General features: G+C 39.6%; 3 non-coding genes across 3 annotated transcripts; all 3 read left to right on the top strand.

The window, feature by feature from the left end:
* Positions 1 to 2,140: 2,140 nt before the first annotated feature.
* Positions 2,141 to 2,247, top strand: LOC145615846 (small nucleolar RNA R71). Its single transcript, XR_014107429.1, has one exon. It is a non-coding gene; the product is annotated as a small nucleolar RNA R71 (small nucleolar RNA).
* Positions 2,248 to 9,307: 7,060 nt separating this feature from the next.
* LOC145615845 (small nucleolar RNA R71) lies at positions 9,308 to 9,414 on the top strand. The gene has a single exon (XR_014107428.1). It is a non-coding gene; the product is annotated as a small nucleolar RNA R71 (small nucleolar RNA).
* A 7,059-nt stretch (positions 9,415 to 16,473) lies between these two features.
* Positions 16,474 to 16,580, top strand: LOC145615843 (small nucleolar RNA R71). The gene has a single exon (XR_014107426.1). It is a non-coding gene; the product is annotated as a small nucleolar RNA R71 (small nucleolar RNA).
* The last annotated feature ends 884 nt before the right edge of the window (positions 16,581 to 17,464 follow it).

Raw genomic sequence — 17,464 nt, 5'->3', positions numbered from 1 at the left:
GTACAATTTCTAAAACCCTTGGCCCAACGCTTGATCGGGTGGTTTCTCACCCGGTCTAGCGATGTTTAAGCTGCGATGCGGCTTCCTGACATATCCTGTGGGACGCCAAGTCGCCTTATCTGGTGGATCCTCCATGACTTGGACTGGGGGATCTTCAATGCTACGCACTAAAAACCTTTCGTCGATCGAATGTTGCTTCAAATTGTCATTGTGTTCAACACTTGCAACTCGATCTGGCGGAACACTTACCGTAGGCTCGATTCGCACAACTTGCTCTATCGGTTCCACTTGTTCATCCTCGAAACCAAGACCAACATTGTAGAATGCTCTTTCTATTGCATCGACTTCCTTCTGCCATTTGTCTATCTCATCTGAAAGGGATGCAACACAAGATACCGCCACCAAGGGATCTTTTTCAAGAGCTTGGGGCTTATTAGAATAATTTACAACCACATTAACACTGAAACATTTCTCCTCAGTCATGGAGCTTTTGAGGGTATTATTCAGATTAAAAACCACTTTATCGTCCCCTACAGATAGTGTTAGCTTACCACTTCTAACATCTATGATTGCTCCTGCAGTGTTAAGGAATGGTCTACCCAAAATAATTGGGGTTTGCATATCCTCAGCCATATCAAGAACAACAAAGTCTACAGGTATATAAAATTTACCTACTCTAACGGGGACGTCCTCTAAAACACCTAGGGGGTATTTGAAAGAACGGTCGGCCATTTGCAGAGTTATATTTGTAGCTTTTAATTTACCCATATTTAACTTAGAACACACAGATAATGGCATAACACTAACACTAGCACCCAAATCACATAATGCATTATCAATCAGAAGATAACCAATATGACAAGGGATAGAAAAACTACCCGGATCTTTCAATTTAGGTGGAGACTTATTTTGAAGTACGGCACTGCACTCCGCAGTGAAAGCTACTGTCTCTACCTCACTAATAGACCTTTTTCTCGTCAAAATTTCTTTCATAAATTTTGCATATGAGGGGATTTGTGTGATCAATTCAGTAAAGGGAACTGTTACCTTCAAATCCTTAACCACCTCCAGGAACTTACCAAACTGCTTATCCAAGTTTGTCTTCAATTGACGATTGGGGAAAGGAAGTTTGATAATTGGCTTTTGAGCATTCTTCTCTTTGTCTGGAGTAGCCACCTTCTCCGGAGTTTTACCCTGCAATGTAGGATTAGATGTGTTAGTATTATCTTCTAGCCCTGCAGGGCTAGCAACTACATTGTTTGGTTTAATGGAATCAAGATTAGCATTATTTAATAAAATAGGTTCATCAAATCTGGGCATAGAGGGCCCTTCATAGTTTGAACCACTCCTTAGAGTAATTGCAAATGCTTGATCCGTAGGCCTAGTCGGCTGTGCCGGCAGGGCTCCCTGTTGGCGTGCTTGTAGGGTGGCGGAGAGTTGCGCAATTTGATTATCTACAATTTTGTTGTGCGCTAGAATTTGATCAATTGTCGCATCTCTGCTCTCCATGTGCTTTTGCATATTGACCAACATTGCTCTAATTTCCCCCAAAGAAGGGTCTGAAGATGAGGGGGGTTGTTGTGGTTGATTCTTCTGGCTAGCATTGGGATGATAGTATTTCTGCTGCTGTTGCTGTGGCACCTGTGGTTCTTGTGGTGGATTTTGAACATTAGTGCTCCGGTAGGAAAGGTATGGATGATTCCGATACCCAGGATTGTAAGTGTTGGAGTATGGGTTATTCTGCCTATAAGCTTGGAAGGCATTAACTTGCTCCACGGAACTCCTGCAATCCTGCTCCCAATGACCTACAATACCACAATTTTCACAGAAAGCCTCATTAGAATTATTATTAATCGCAGAAACATTAGCTACGTTAGCAGTGCTCAGATTATCTAATTTTTGACAAATAGAGGTCAGTTGAGCTTGCAAAAAGGATACAGAGTCGACGCTATGTTTCCCCTTGTTAGCAAATCCTCTGGGATTCCCATATTGGGAATTGTGTATCGCCATATCTTCAATAACCTGACCTGCGTCATCAACATTAAGATTCATAAATCTCCCACTAGCTGCAGAGTCTAAAATTATTCTAGAAGAATTTCCAATGCCGTTATAAAAGGCTTGGATTAACTGCCATTGTGCTAAATTGTGGTGGGGGCATTCTCTTTGTAAGTCCTTGAACCTCTCCCAAGCCTCATATAAAGACTCATCGGCTTCTTGGGCGAAGTTCTGAATCGCACTCCGTAGTACTGCTGTTCTCTCTGCAGGATAATATTTGTTATAAAAATTCAAAACAAGAGTTTCCCAGTCAGTTATACCAAGCGTAGTTCTATTTAAACCATTAAACCACAATTTAGCTTTTCCAGTTAAAGAAAAGGGAAAAAGAATCTCCCTGATTTGGTCTTGAGTGACCCCGCCTTGCCTTATGGTGTTGCAATATTGACAATAGTCGACAATGTGAAGATTCGGGTCTTCACCCTTGGCTCCACTGAATTGCTTCCTCTCTATCATCGTTATAAATTGGGGTTTGATTTCGAATTGAACCCCATCAAGAGCCGGAGTAGGGGTGAGATGTGGAAAATCCGTAAGCTTTGGTTGTGAATAATCACTAAGTTTCTTTGGAACCGCCATCTCTGATTCTGTGTCTGATGATGCCTTTGAATTGCTAGAACCAGTTGGAGAATCTCGGTGATTATTGTTATTATCACCAGAATCCGCCAAGATTTGCTTGTAGAAGTTTTTCAGTCTATGGAAGGAACGTTCGATCTCGGGATCGAATGGGATGTAACCTGATCTGGAACACCTGGGCATAAACAAAAACTAGAAGCAAATATGAGATTTGTCTCAGAGAACTAACGCTCTCTGAGACAAAAAGGGAAATAATCTAGACTACAAAAATAATCAGAAATAAAAATAAAACCGTTTCCCCGGCAACGGCGCCAAATTTTGACAGGGTAAAGTCGTATCCCCTAATCAAAAATAATTACCTAATTCACTAACTAAAGTAGATAGGGAAGTAGGGTCGATCTCCACAGGGAAACAAGTCTTTTTACTCCTAATTAAATATTATAATCTAAATTATTTAAGTAACCAATATTAAAAGTTGAATATGAAACTAAACTAAAAAGAGTAGGAAAAAGGAGAAAATAATATATAAAGGATCTAGGGCATAGGTTCACCAATAAATAATACTCCTGGGTAAAATAGGGTAATCAATCATTGACATTGCATAAATAACATGATTAACAGGCTCTCGCAATTTATTAACCAACATAGACCTAACAGGCTCTCGCAATTTACTAGATCTAAGTTCTTATTGAAAATAGCCTTTAATATCAAATTAACATCTGCTCGATTCATCAAATTAATATTGCTATACTTTTACAAGCCGCAATTGTAAAACATTAAAACAATCCAATAAGAAATCATCATGCAATACCAACAATCAATAATAGTCAATCATCAATGCATCAATTAATCAGATTGTAAAGGGCTCTCGCTACTTATTACAATCACACAATTAATTTATCGATATTAAATCTCATCTCTCGAATCTTGACTTAACCATTTATAAATTAACTTGCCTATTGAAACTAGACTTAAACATTAATTCTCATCTCTCGATTCTTGAATCAATATTGTCAAACTCATGCATAAAAGATAGGCCTAATCTAGTCACAGAGCATTAAATCAATCAATAGGAAATCAATCTAGCATTGATAATCAACAACAATAATTTACCCCTTCATATTATTTATTAGATCCCCATAAACCCTAGAAATTAAACTACTCACACATAATTAAATATAAACTAAGCAAAGCAATAAAATAAATCATGATCAAAGGAATAAAATAAATAACTAAGATTAAGGGAAGAGAAATCGTCACCAAAATAAATCTGGAATTAATCAAAGAAATAAGAACAAAAGTTTAGAGAGAGATTAAGAAAGAGAAAACTAAGTAGAGAGAGAAAGTCTAAGAGAAAAGATTAAGAGAAGAAGAAGTGGTTCTAAAATCGTATTACGGAGGAGTATTTATACTCCGTACAAAAAAATCCTAAACTAAAACAAATTAATACGACTCTAATTGTCTCCTAAATAAACACGCGCCCGATCGGGCGAGGCACCGCCCGATCGGGCGCGCCTTTTTTCACCTCTCATAACAATCTCGCGCCCGGCCGGGCGCGTCACCGGGCGCTCCTCCCGCCCGGCCGGGCGCGCATCCGGGCGCCAGCCTTTTTGGCCGGGCGGATCATTTGGGCCACTATTTGGACTTCGATTGGGCTCCAATTCTTCGGGCCAATCTGGGTTTCCTCTTTGGGTCTTGAATACTCGGTCCAAATGCCCCGGTATCACCTCTACCGAGCCCTTAATCACCGGTTCGATGTCTCTAACCGGCCCTGGGCTATAAAATTTGGTCATGCTTCTCCAGTGCTCGTGATTGCTCCAAAATATATCGGGAAAAATACTCCAAAAGCATAAATCCCTGTAAAAGTCAACCAAATCTACGAAAACACTAGAAAACACCAATTAGTAATAAAAGTGGCTCTAAAGAGCCAAAAACACTACTAATTATGACCAAGGGACGGGGGTAAAATATTATATAAAATGGATACATCAAACTCCCCCAAGCCAAACCTTTGCTTGTCCCTAAGCAAAGATCTCATCAATGAATCAATAAATATGCTTCACCCCAATAAGTAAAAATCAAGCACAAGCGATCCAGGGTAAATCAAATAAACACGCTTCAGAGTCAACCAATCAAATCCATCCGATTACCAATCTTCCCTAACAATTGTCAAACAGAGCAAACCACAAGAGCATATAGAATTCAAGACTAGTGCTCACACACTCGACTCTCATTTATGTGGCGAGTAAAAGATGTACTCGATCGCTCTCCAACCACCCCTTTAATGTGAACAATGCCCACCCAACTCACACTCTCGTGTGTATAAAAAAACAATGAACGCTCAATCCTACTAGTCGACTCGAAATATGCCGAATCATAACTTGCATTGATAAGCAACACTTTCACATTCATACAATTCTATGCACAAAGGTCGGAAGGTCTTTAAAGCTTGTAATGTAAGGCTAGGGTAAAGGGTAGGATAAACTTAGGGAAATATGTGAGAGAAAAGCTTTGCAAAAAGGGAGCCATATCCTAATAAACCCATGACCAACAATGATCATAATCATCTCCAACAAAACTATTCCAACACAAACCACCAAATATACTCCAAACAATATAAACCAACCCAATACTTACAAAATTTCACTCATAAAAAATATAATAATATAAACTAGAGTGAATAAACAAACTCTAAACTCAAGCTCAATTATTTACAATGAAACTCAATTTTTTATTTCTTTTCTTTTGATAAACCTTCACTTAGATAATTTGAACATGAAACACTTTTTTTCTTTTTGCTCTTTTTTTATTAGAAGTTCACTTTTTTTTTTATTTTCTCACTTTTTTTTTTCTTTGAACTTCTTTTTTTTTCTTTTTCATCACACTTTTATTTTTTCTCAAATATATACACTATAAAACAAAAATATGATCAAGAACAAATAACTTCTCAAACCCACCCAAACTGTGCAAATAATGTGCACACTACAAACTCCCTCACCTCACTCACTAATAGCTCCCCCAAGCCAAGCTTGGGACTAGTAACCAATGGGGCAAACATGGCTTGTAATGTGGCTAAAAACAATAAAAGGGCACAAGCAACAACATGGGTAGCAAGAAGGGAACAAATGTATCTAAATAAATCTGAAGGCTACCTAAAGAACAAATGCCTTCGTCCTCCACATGTGCATAATAATGAGTTATGAAACACTACTCATAGTTGCAAATCAATACTCAAATTCATTGACATACCAGGAACTAATCACACATTCCTAACCAAATCAACTAGTCAAGCACTATATTCACAAGTAGTTGGACAAAATTGACGCATGTAAAGGTTTCAAGACAATCAAACATCATATCATGATCAATTAATCCACAATGCTTATCATCAAATACCAGGAATCAAAACAATTTGTAAAGTAAGAGGCATAGGGAAGCATAATTTATAATTCATTGGAACGTATTTTTTTTTGAAATTTTTAATTTTTCAATTTTTTTGTATTTTTCTTATAGGAAAGCAATAAAACTACACTAGGAAAGCAGTAAAACTACACTAAGCATACCAATAAAAAGAGAGAGAATGAAAGATATACCATATGAACACGAGAACCTCCCCCCAAGCTAAATCAGACAATGTCCTCATTGTCTTAAGGGGAAGCAAGTATTCAAGGTGACTAATCTTCATCATCACCACATAAATTTCACCAAAGCCTCAGGATTGCAATGCATCTCTTTGGAACAAAATTGGGCAAGAAAGAAACAAAGTGTTAGTGGAAAAAAAGATAAAAATTGAGTCAGGTGCACTATTCTGATCATAACTTTTGATATATAATTGATAATGCAATGATTCTAATTTCATTGGAAATTAGACTTGAAGAGCTTTCCAACGATAGGTCACACGCCAAAAACGGATAAGAAACGCAAAAGTTATGGCCTGTCGAAGTTGAGCAGTTTTGCTGATCCGCTCTCGCGCCCGGTCGGGCGCCAAACCGCCCGGTAGGGCGCCACACCGCCCGGTAGGGCGGTATAAACCCTCTAAATTCTCTTCGTTCTCGCGCCCGATCGGGCGCCATACCGCCCGGTCGGGCAGTCGAAATGTCCGTACTCGTCAACTCTCGCGCCCGGTCGGGCGGTCCTTTGCCTGGTCGGGCAAAAATTGTCAATTTTTCACCCTTGCTCTCGCGCCCGATCGGGCGAGGCTTGCCCGATCGGGCGGACAAATTAGTTCGTAAACGTCAAAATTCGCGCCCGGTCGGGCGAAATTTCCTATTTTTAAAACACTTCTCTCGCGCCCGATCGGGCGAGCTTCGCCCGGTCGGGCCCGAGACTAATTCGGGGAGAGCTAATTTCCCTCTGTTCTCAAAAAGTTGTCTAACTCTTTTCCTTCAAACCTGTACAAATACTCATAAAACTAATTAAATTCCCTCAGCTCTCCTCACCCAAGAAAACGAAAATAAAAAAAGGTCTAAAAAAACATTAAAAATACGGGTTGCCTCCCGCAAAGCGCTGGTTTATCTAGGTCCCGCACGACCTTCTTACCAAGTACAATTCCTAAAACCCTTGGCCCAACGCTTGATCGGGTGGTTTCTCACCCGGTCTAGCGATGTTTAAGCTGCGATGCGGCTTCCTGACATATCCCGTGGGACGCCAAGTCGCCTTATCTGGTGGATCCTCCATGACTTGGACTGGGGGATCTTCAATGCTACGCACTAAAAACCTTTCGTCGATCGAATGTTGCTTCAAATTGTCATTGTGTTCAACACTTGCAACTCGATCTGGCGGAACACTTACCGTAGGCTCGATTCGCACAACTTGCTCTATCGGTTCCACTTGTTCATCCTCGAAACCAAGACCAACATTGTAGAATGCTCTTTCTATTGCATCGACTTCCTTCTGCCATTTGTCTATCTCATCTGAAAGGGATGCAACACAAGATACCGCCACCAAGGGATCTTTTTCAAGAGCTTGGGGCTTATTAGAATAATTTACAACCACATTAACACTGAAACATTTCTCCTCAGTCATGGAGCTTTTGAGGGTATTATTCAGATTAAAAACCACTTTATCGTCCCCTACAGATAGTGTTAGCTTACCACTTCTAACATCTATGATTGCTCCTGCAGTGTTAAGGAATGGTCTACCCAAAATAATTGGGGTTTGCATATCCTCAGCCATATCAAGAACAACAAAGTCTACAGGTATATAAAATTTACCTACTCTAACGGGGACGTCCTCTAAAACACCTAGGGGGTATTTGAAAGAACGGTCGGCCATTTGCAGAGTTATATTTGTAGCTTTTAATTTACCCATATTTAACTTAGAACACACAGATAATGGCATAACGCTAACACTAGCACCCAAATCACATAATGCATTATCAATCAGAAGATAACCAATATGACAAGGGATAGAAAAACTACCCGGATCTTTCAATTTAGGTGGAGACTTATTTTGAAGTACGGCACTGCACTCCGCAGTGAAAGCTACTGTCTCTACCTCACTAATAGACCTTTTTCTCGTCAAAATTTCTTTCATAAATTTTGCATATGAGGGGATTTGTGTGATCAATTCAGTAAAGGGAACTGTTACCTTCAAATCCTTAACCACCTCCAGGAACTTACCAAACTGCTTATCCAAGTTTGTCTTCAATTGACGATTGGGGAAAGGAAGTTTGATAATTGGCTTTTGAGCATTCTTCTCTTTGTCTGGAGTAGCCACCTTCTCCGGAGTTTTACCATGCAATGTAGGATTAGATGTGTTAGTATTATCTTCTAGCCCTGCAGGGCTAGCAACTACATTGTTTGGTTTAATGGAATCAAGATTAGCATTATTTAATAAAATAGGTTCATCAAATCTGGGCATAGAGGGCCCTTCATAGTTTGAACCACTCCTTAGAGTAATTGCAAATGCTTGATCCGTAGGCCTAGTCGGCTGTGCCGGCAGGGCTCCCTGTTGGCGTGCTTGTAGGGTGGCAGAGAGTTGCGCAATTTGATTATCTACAATTTTGTTGTGCGCTAGAATTTGATCAATTGTCGCATCTCTGCTCTCCATGTGCTTTTGCATATTGACCAACATTGCTCTAATTTCCCCCAAAGAAGGGTCTGAAGATGAGGGGGGTTGTTGTGGTTGATTCTTCTGGCTAGCATTGGGATGATAGTATTTCTGCTGCTGTTGCTGTGGCACCTGTGGTTCTTGTGGTGGATTTTGAACATTAGTGCTCCGGTAGGAAAGGTATGGATGATTCCGATACCCAGGATTGTAAGTGTTGGAGTATGGGTTATTCTGCCTATAAGCTTGGAAGGCATTAACTTGCTCCACGGAACTCCTGCAATCCTGCTCCCAATGACCTACAATACCACAATTTTCACAGAAAGCCTCATTAGAATTATTATTAATCGCAGAAACATTAGCTACGTTAGCAGTGCTCAGATTATCTAATTTTTGACAAATAGAGGTCAGTTGAGCTTGCAAAAAGGATACAGAGTCGACGCTATGTTTCCCCTTGTTAGCAAATCCTCTGGGATTCCCATATTGGGAATTGTGTATCGCCATATCTTCAATAACCTGACCTGCGTCATCAACATTAAGATTCATAAATCTCCCACTAGCTGCAGAGTCTAAAATTATTCTAGAAGAATTTCCAATGCCGTTATAAAAGGCTTGGATTAACTGCCATTGTGCTAAATTGTGGTGGGGGCATTCTCTTTGTAAGTCCTTGAACCTCTCCCAAGCCTCATATAAAGACTCATCGGCTTCTTGGGCGAAGTTCTGAATCGCACTCCGTAGTACTGCTGTTCTCTCTGCAGGATAATATTTGTTATAAAAATTCAAAACAAGAGTTTCCCAGTCAGTTATACCAAGCGTAGTTCTATTTAAACCATTAAACCACAATTTAGCTTTTCCAGTTAAAGAAAAGGGAAAGAGAATCTCCCTGATTTGGTCTTGAGTGACCCCGCCTTGCCTTATGGTGTTGCAATATTGACAATAGTCGACAATGTGAAGATTCGGGTCTTCACCCTTGGCTCCACTGAATTGCTTCCTCTCTATCATCGTTATAAATTGGGGTTTGATTTCGAATTGAACCCCATCAAGAGCCGGAGTAGGGGTGAGATGTGGAAAATCCGTAAGCTTTGGTTGTGAATAATCACTAAGTTTCTTTGGAACCGCCATCTCTGATTCTGTGTCTGATGATGCCTTTGAATTGCTAGAACCAGTTGGAGAATCTCGGTGATTATTGTTATTATCACCAGAATCCGCCAGGATTTGCTTGTAGAAGTTTTTCAGTCTATGGAAGGAACGTTCGATCTCGGGATCGAATGGGATGTAACCTGATCTGGAACACCTGGGCATAAACAAAAACTAGAAGCAAATATGAGATTTGTCTCAGAGAACTAACGCTCTCTGAGACAAAAAGGGAAATAATCTAGACTACAAAAATAATCAGAAATAAAAATAAAACCGTTTCCCCGGCAACGGCGCCAAATTTTGACAGGGTAAAGTCGTATCCCCTAATCAAAAATAATTACCTAATTCACTAACTAAAGTAGATAGGGAAGTAGGGTCGATCTCCACAGGGAAACAAGTCTTTTTACTCCTAATTAAATATTATAATCTAAATTATTTAAGTAACCAATATTAAAAGTTGAATATGAAACTAAACTAAAAAGAGTAGGAAAAAGGAGAAAATAATATATAAAGGATCTAGGGCATAGGTTCACCAATAAATAATACTCCTGGGTAAAATAGGGTAATCAATCATTGACATTGCATAAATAACATGATTAACAGGCTCTCGCAATTTATTAACCAACATAGACCTAACAGGCTCTCGCAATTTACTAGATCTAAGTTCTTATTGAAAATAGCCTTTAATATCAAATTAACATCTGCTCGATTCATCAAATTAATATTGCTATACTTTTACAAGCCGCAATTGTAAAACATTAAAACAATCCAATAAGAAATCATCATGCAATACCAACAATCAATAATAGTCAATCATCAATGCATCAATTAATCATATTGTAAAGGGCTCTCGCTACTTATTACAATCACACAATTAATTTATCGATATTAAATCTCATCTCTCGAATCTTGACTTAACCATTTATAAATTAACTTGCCTATTGAAACTAGACTTAAACATTAATTCTCATCTCTCGATTCTTGAATCAATATTGTCAAACTCATGCATAAAAGATAGGCCTAATCTAGTCACAGAGCATTAAATCAATCAATAGGAAATCAATCTAGCATTGATAATCAACAACAATAATTTACCCCTTCATATTATTTATTAGATCCCCATAAACCCTAGAAATTAAACTACTCACACATAATTAAATATAAACTAAGCAAAGCAATAAAATAAATCATGATCAAAGGAATAAAATAAATAACTAAGATTAAGGGAAGAGAAATCGTCACCAAAATAAATCTGGAATTAATCAAAGAAATAAGAACAAAAGTTTAGAGAGAGATTAAGAAAGAGAAAACTAAGTAGAGAGAGAAAGTCTAAGAGAAAAGATTAAGAGAAGAAGAAGTGGTTCTAAAATCGTATTACGGAGGAGTATTTATACTCCGTACAAAAAAATCCTAAACTAAAACAAATTAATACGACTCTAATTGTCTCCTAAATAAACACGCGCCCGATCGGGCGAGGCACCGCCCGATCGGGCGCGCCTTTTTTCACCTCTCATAACAATCTCGCGCCCGGCCGGGCGCGTCACCGGGCGCTCCTCCCGCCCGGCCGGGCGCGCATCCGGGCGCCAGCCTTTTTGGCCGGGCGGATCATTTGGGCCACTATTTGGACTTCGATTGGGCTCCAATTCTTCGGGCCAATCTGGGTTTCCTCTTTGGGTCTTGAATACTCGGTCCAAATGCCCCGGTATCACCTCTACCGAGCCCTTAATCACCGGTTCGATGTCTCTAACCGGCCCTGGGCTATAAAATTTGGTCATGCTTCTCCAGTGCTCGTGATTGCTCCAAAATATATCGGGAAAAATACTCCAAAAGCATAAATCCCTGTAAAAGTCAACCAAATCTACGAAAACACTAGAAAACACCAATTAGTAATAAAAGTGGCTCTAAAGAGCCAAAAACACTACTAATTATGACCAAGGGACGGGGGTAAAATATTATATAAAATGGATACATCAAACTCCCCCAAGCCAAACCTTTGCTTGTCCCTAAGCAAAGATCTCATCAATGAATCAATAAATATGCTTCACCCCAATAAGTAAAAATCAAGCACAAGCGATCCAGGGTAAATCAAATAAACACGCTTCAGAGTAAACCAATCAAATCCATCCGATTACCAATCTTCCCTAACAATTGTCAAACAGAGCAAACCACAAGAGCATATAGAATTCAAGACTAGTGCTCACACACTCGACTCTCATTTATGTGGCGAGTAAAAGATGTACTCGATCGCTCTCCAACCACCCCTTTAATGTGAACAATGCCCACCCAACTCACACTCTCGTGTGTATAAAAAAAAATGAACGCTCAATCCTACTAGTCGACTCGAAATATGCCGAATCATAACTTGCATTGATAAGCAACACTTTCACATTCATACAATTCTATGCACAAAGGTCGGAAGGTCTTTAAAGCTTGTAATGTAAGGCTAGGGTAAAGGGTAGGATAAACTTAGGGAAATATGTGAGAGAAAAGCTTTGCAAAAAGGGAGCCATATCCTAATAAACCCATGACCAACAATGATCATAATCATCTCCAACAAAACTAACTCCAACACAAACCACCAAATATACTCCAAACAATATAAACCAACCCAATACTTACAAAATTTCACTCATAAAAAATATAATAATATAAACTAGAGTGAATAAACAAACTCTAAACTCAAGCTCAATTATTTACAATGAAACTCAATTTTTTCTTTCTTTTCTTTTGATAAACCTTCACTTAGATAATTTGAACATGAAACACTTTTTTTCTTTTTGCTCTTTTTTTATTAGAAGTTCACTTTTTTTTTATTTTCTCACTTTTTTTTTTCTTTGAACTTCTTTTTTTTTCTTTTTCATCACACTTTTATTTTTTCTCAAATATATACACTATAAAACAAAAATATGATCAAGAACAAATAACTTCTCAAACCCACCCAAACTGTGCAAATAATGTGCACACTACAAACTCCCTCACCTCACTCACTAATAGCTCCCCCAAGCCAAGCTTGGGACTAGTAACCAATGGGGCAAACATGGCTTGTAATGTGGCTAAAAACAATAAAAGGGCACAAGCAACAACATGGGTAGCAAGAAGGGAACAAATGTATCTAAATAAATCTGAAGGCTACCTAAAGAACAAATGCCTTCGTCCTCCACATGTGCATAATAATGAGTTATGAAACACTACTCATAGTTGCAAATCAATACTCAAATTCATTGACATACCAGGAACTAATCACACATTCCTAACCAAATCAACTAGTCAAGCACTATATTCACAAGTAGTTGGACAAAATTGACGCATGTAAAGGTTTCAAGACAATCAAACATCATATCATGATCAATTAATCCACAATGCTTATCATCAAATACCAGGAATCAAAACAATTTGTAAAGTAAGAGGCATAGGGAAGCATAATTTATAATTCATTGGAACGTATTTTTTTTTGAAATTTTTAATTTTTCAATTTTTTTGTATTTTTCTTATAGGAAAGCAATAAAACTACACTAGGAAAGCAGTAAAACTACACTAAGCATACCAATAAAAAGAGAGAGAGTGAAAGATATACCATATGAACACGAGAACCTCCCCCCAAGCTAAATCAGACAATGTCCTCATTGTCTTAAGGGGAAGCAAGTATTCAAGGTGACTAATCTTCATCATCACCACATAAATTTCACCAAAGCCTCAGGATTGCAATGCATCTCTTTGGAACAAAATTGGGCAAGAAAGAAACAAAGTGTTAGTGGAAAAAAAGATAAAAATTGAGTCAGGTGCACTATTCTGATCATAACTTTTGATATATAATTGATAATGCAATGATTCTAATTTCATTGGAAATTAGACTTGAAGAGCTTTCCAACGATAGGTCACACGCCAAAAACGGATAAGAAACGCAAAAGTTATGGCCTGTCGAAGTTGAGCAGTTTTGCTGATCCGCTCTCGCGCCCGGTCGGGCGCCAAACCGCCCGGTAGGGCGCCACACCGCCCGGTAGGGCGGTATAAACCCTCTAAATTCTCTTCGTTCTCGCGCCCGATCGGGCGCCATACCGCCCGGTCGGGCAGTCGAAATGTCCGTACTCGTCAACTCTCGCGCCCGGTCGGGCGGTCCTTTGCCCGGTCGGGCAAAAATTGTCAATTTTTCACCCTTGCTCTCGCGCCCGATCGGGCGAGGCTTGCCCGATCGGGCGGACAAATTAGTCCGTAAACGTCAAAATTCGCGCCCGGTCGGGCGAAATTTCCTATTTTTAAAACACTTCTCTCGCGCCCGATCGGGCGAGCTTCGCCCGGTCGGGCCCGAGACTAATTCGGGGAGAGCTAATTTCCCTCTGTTCTCAAAAAGTTGTCTAACTCTTTTCCTTCAAACCTGTACAAATACTCATAAAACTAATTAAATTCCCTCAGCTCTCCTCACCCAAGAAAACGAAAATAAAAAAAGGTCTAAAAAAACATTAAAAATACGGGTTGCCTCCCGCAAAGCGCTGGTTTATCTAGGTCCCGCACGACCTTCTTACCAAGTACAATTCCTAAAACCCTTGGCCCAACGCTTGATCGGGTGGTTTCTCACCCGGTCTAGCGATGTTTAAGCTGCGATGCGGCTTCCTGACATATCCCGTGGGACGCCAAGTCGCCTTATCTGGTGGATCCTCCATGACTTGGACTGGGGGATCTTCAATGCTACGCACTAAAAACCTTTCGTCGATCGAATGTTGCTTCAAATTGTCATTGTGTTCAACACTTGCAACTCGATCTGGCGGAACACTTACCGTAGGCTCGATTCGCACAACTTGCTCTATCGGTTCCACTTGTTCATCCTCGAAACCAAGACCAACATTGTAGAATGCTCTTTCTATTGCATCGACTTCCTTCTGCCATTTGTCTATCTCATCTGAAAGGGATGCAACACAAGATACCGCCACCAAGGGATCTTTTTCAAGAGCTTGGGGCTTATTAGAATAATTTACAACCACATTAACACTGAAACATTTCTCCTCAGTCATGGAGCTTTTGAGGGTATTATTCAGATTAAAAACCACTTTATCGTCCCCTACAGATAGTGTTAGCTTACCACTTCTAACATCTATGATTGCTCCTGCAGTGTTAAGGAATGGTCTACCCAAAATAATTGGGGTTTGCATATCCTCAGCCATATCAAGAACAACAAAGTCTACAGGTATATAAAATTTACCTACTCTAACGGGGACGTCCTCTAAAACACCTAGGGGGTATTTGAAAGAACGGTCGGCCATTTGCAGAGTTATATTTGTAGCTTTTAATTTACCCATATTTAACTTAGAACACACAGATAATGGCATAACGCTAACACTAGCACCCAAATCACATAATGCATTATCAATCAGAAGATAACCAATATGACAAGGGATAGAAAAACTACCCGGATCTTTCAATTTAGGTGGAGACTTATTTTGAAGTACGGCACTGCACTCCGCAGTGAAAGCTACTGTCTCTACCTCACTAATAGACCTTTTTCTCGTCAAAATTTCTTTCATAAATTTTGCATATGAGGGGATTTGTGTGATCAATTCAGTAAAGGGAACTGTTACCTTCAAATCCTTAACCACCTCCAGGAACTTACCAAACTGCTTATCCAAGTTTGTCTTCAATTGACGATTGGGGAAAGGAAGTTTGATAATTGGCTTTTGAGCATTCTTCTCTTTGTCTGGAGTAGCCACCTTCTCCGGAGTTTTACCATGCAATGTAGGATTAGATGTGTTAGTATTATCTTCTAGCCCTGCAGGGCTAGCAACTACATTGTTTGGTTTAATGGAATCAAGATTAGCATTATTTAATAAAATAGGTTCATCAAATCTGGGCATAGAGGGCCCTTCATAGTTTGAACCACTCCTTAGAGTAATTGCAAATGCTTGATCCGTAGGCCTAGTCGGCTGTGCCGGCAGGGCTCCCTGTTGGCGTGCTTGTAGGGTGGCAGAGAGTTGCGCAATTTGATTATCTACAATTTTGTTGTGCGCTAGAATTTGATCAATTGTCGCATCTCTGCTCTCCATGTGCTTTTGCATATTGACCAACATTGCTCTAATTTCCCCCAAAGAAGGGTCTGAAGATGAGGGGGGTTGTTGTGGTTGATTCTTCTGGCTAGCATTGGGATGATAGTATTTCTGCTGCTGTTGCTGTGGCACCTGTGGTTCTTGTGGTGGATTTTGAACATTAGTGCTCCGGTAGGAAAGGTATGGATGATTCCGATACCCAGGATTGTAAGTGTTGGAGTATGGGTTATTCTGCCTATAAGCTTGGAAGGCATTAACTTGCTCCACGGAACTCCTGCAATCCTGCTCCCAATGACCTACAATACCACAATTTTCACAGAAAGCCTCATTAGAATTATTATTAATCGCAGAAACATTAGCTACGTTAGCAGTGCTCAGATTATCTAATTTTTGACAAATAGAGGTCAGTTGAGCTTGCAAAAAGGATACAGAGTCGACGCTATGTTTCCCCTTGTTAGCAAATCCTCTGGGATTCCCATATTGGGAATTGTGTATCGCCATATCTTCAATAACCTGACCTGCGTCATCAACATTAAGATTCATAAATCTCCCACTAGCTGCAGAGTCTAAAATTATTCTAGAAGAATTTCCAATGCCGTTATAAAAGGCTTGGATTAACTGCCATTGTGCTAAATTGTGGTGGGGGCATTCTCTTTGTAAGTCCTTGAACCTCTCCCAAGCCTCATATAAAGACTCATCGGCTTCTTGGGCGAAGTTCTGAATCGCACTCCGTAGTACTGCTGTTCTCTCTGCAGGATAATATTTGTTATAAAAATTCAAAACAAGAGTTTCCCAGTCAGTTATACCAAGCGTAGTTCTATTTAAACCATTAAACCACAATTTAGCTTTTCCAGTTAAAGAAAAGGGAAAGAGAATCTCCCTGATTTGGTCTTGAGTGACCCCGCCTTGCCTTATGGTGTTGCAATATTGACAATAGTCGACAATGTGAAGATTCGGGTCTTCACCCTTGGCTCCACTGAATTGCTTCCTCTCTATCATCGTTATAAATTGGGGTTTGATTTCGAATTGAACCCCATCAAGAGCCGGAGTAGGGGTGAGATGTGGAAAATCCGTAAGCTTTGGTTGTGAATAATCACTAAGTTTCTTTGGAACCGCCATCTCTGATTCTGTGTCTGATGATGCCTTTGAATTGCTAGAACCAGTTGGAGAATCTCGGTGATTATTGTTATTATCACCAGAATCCGCCAGGATTTGCTTGTAGAAGTTTTTCAGTCTATGGAAGGAACGTTCGATCTCGGGATCGAATGGGATGTAACCTGATCTGGAACACCTGGGCATAAACAAAAACTAGAAGCAAATATGAGATTTGTCTCAGAGAACTAACGCTCTCTGAGACAAAAAGGGAAATAATCTAGACTACAAAAATAATCAGAAATAAAAATAAAACCGTTTCCCCGGCAACGGCGCCAAATTTTGACAGGGTAAAGTCGTATCCCCTAATCAAAAATAATTACCTAATTCACTAACTAAAGTAGATAGGGAAGTAGGGTCGATCTCCACAGGGAAACAAGTCTTTTTACTCCTAATTAAATATTATAATCTAAATTATTTAAGTAACCAATATTAAAAGTTGAATATGAAACTAAACTAAAAAGAGTAGG

The sequence above is a fragment of the Chenopodium album genome, chromosome 25, assembly GCF_948465745.1.
Source record: "Chenopodium album chromosome 25, dcCheAlbu1.1, whole genome shotgun sequence".
Taxonomy (NCBI): Eukaryota; Viridiplantae; Streptophyta; class Magnoliopsida; order Caryophyllales; family Amaranthaceae; genus Chenopodium; species Chenopodium album.
The sequence above is the reverse complement of the archived record's forward strand: the minus strand, read 5'-3'. Positions and strand labels throughout refer to the sequence as shown.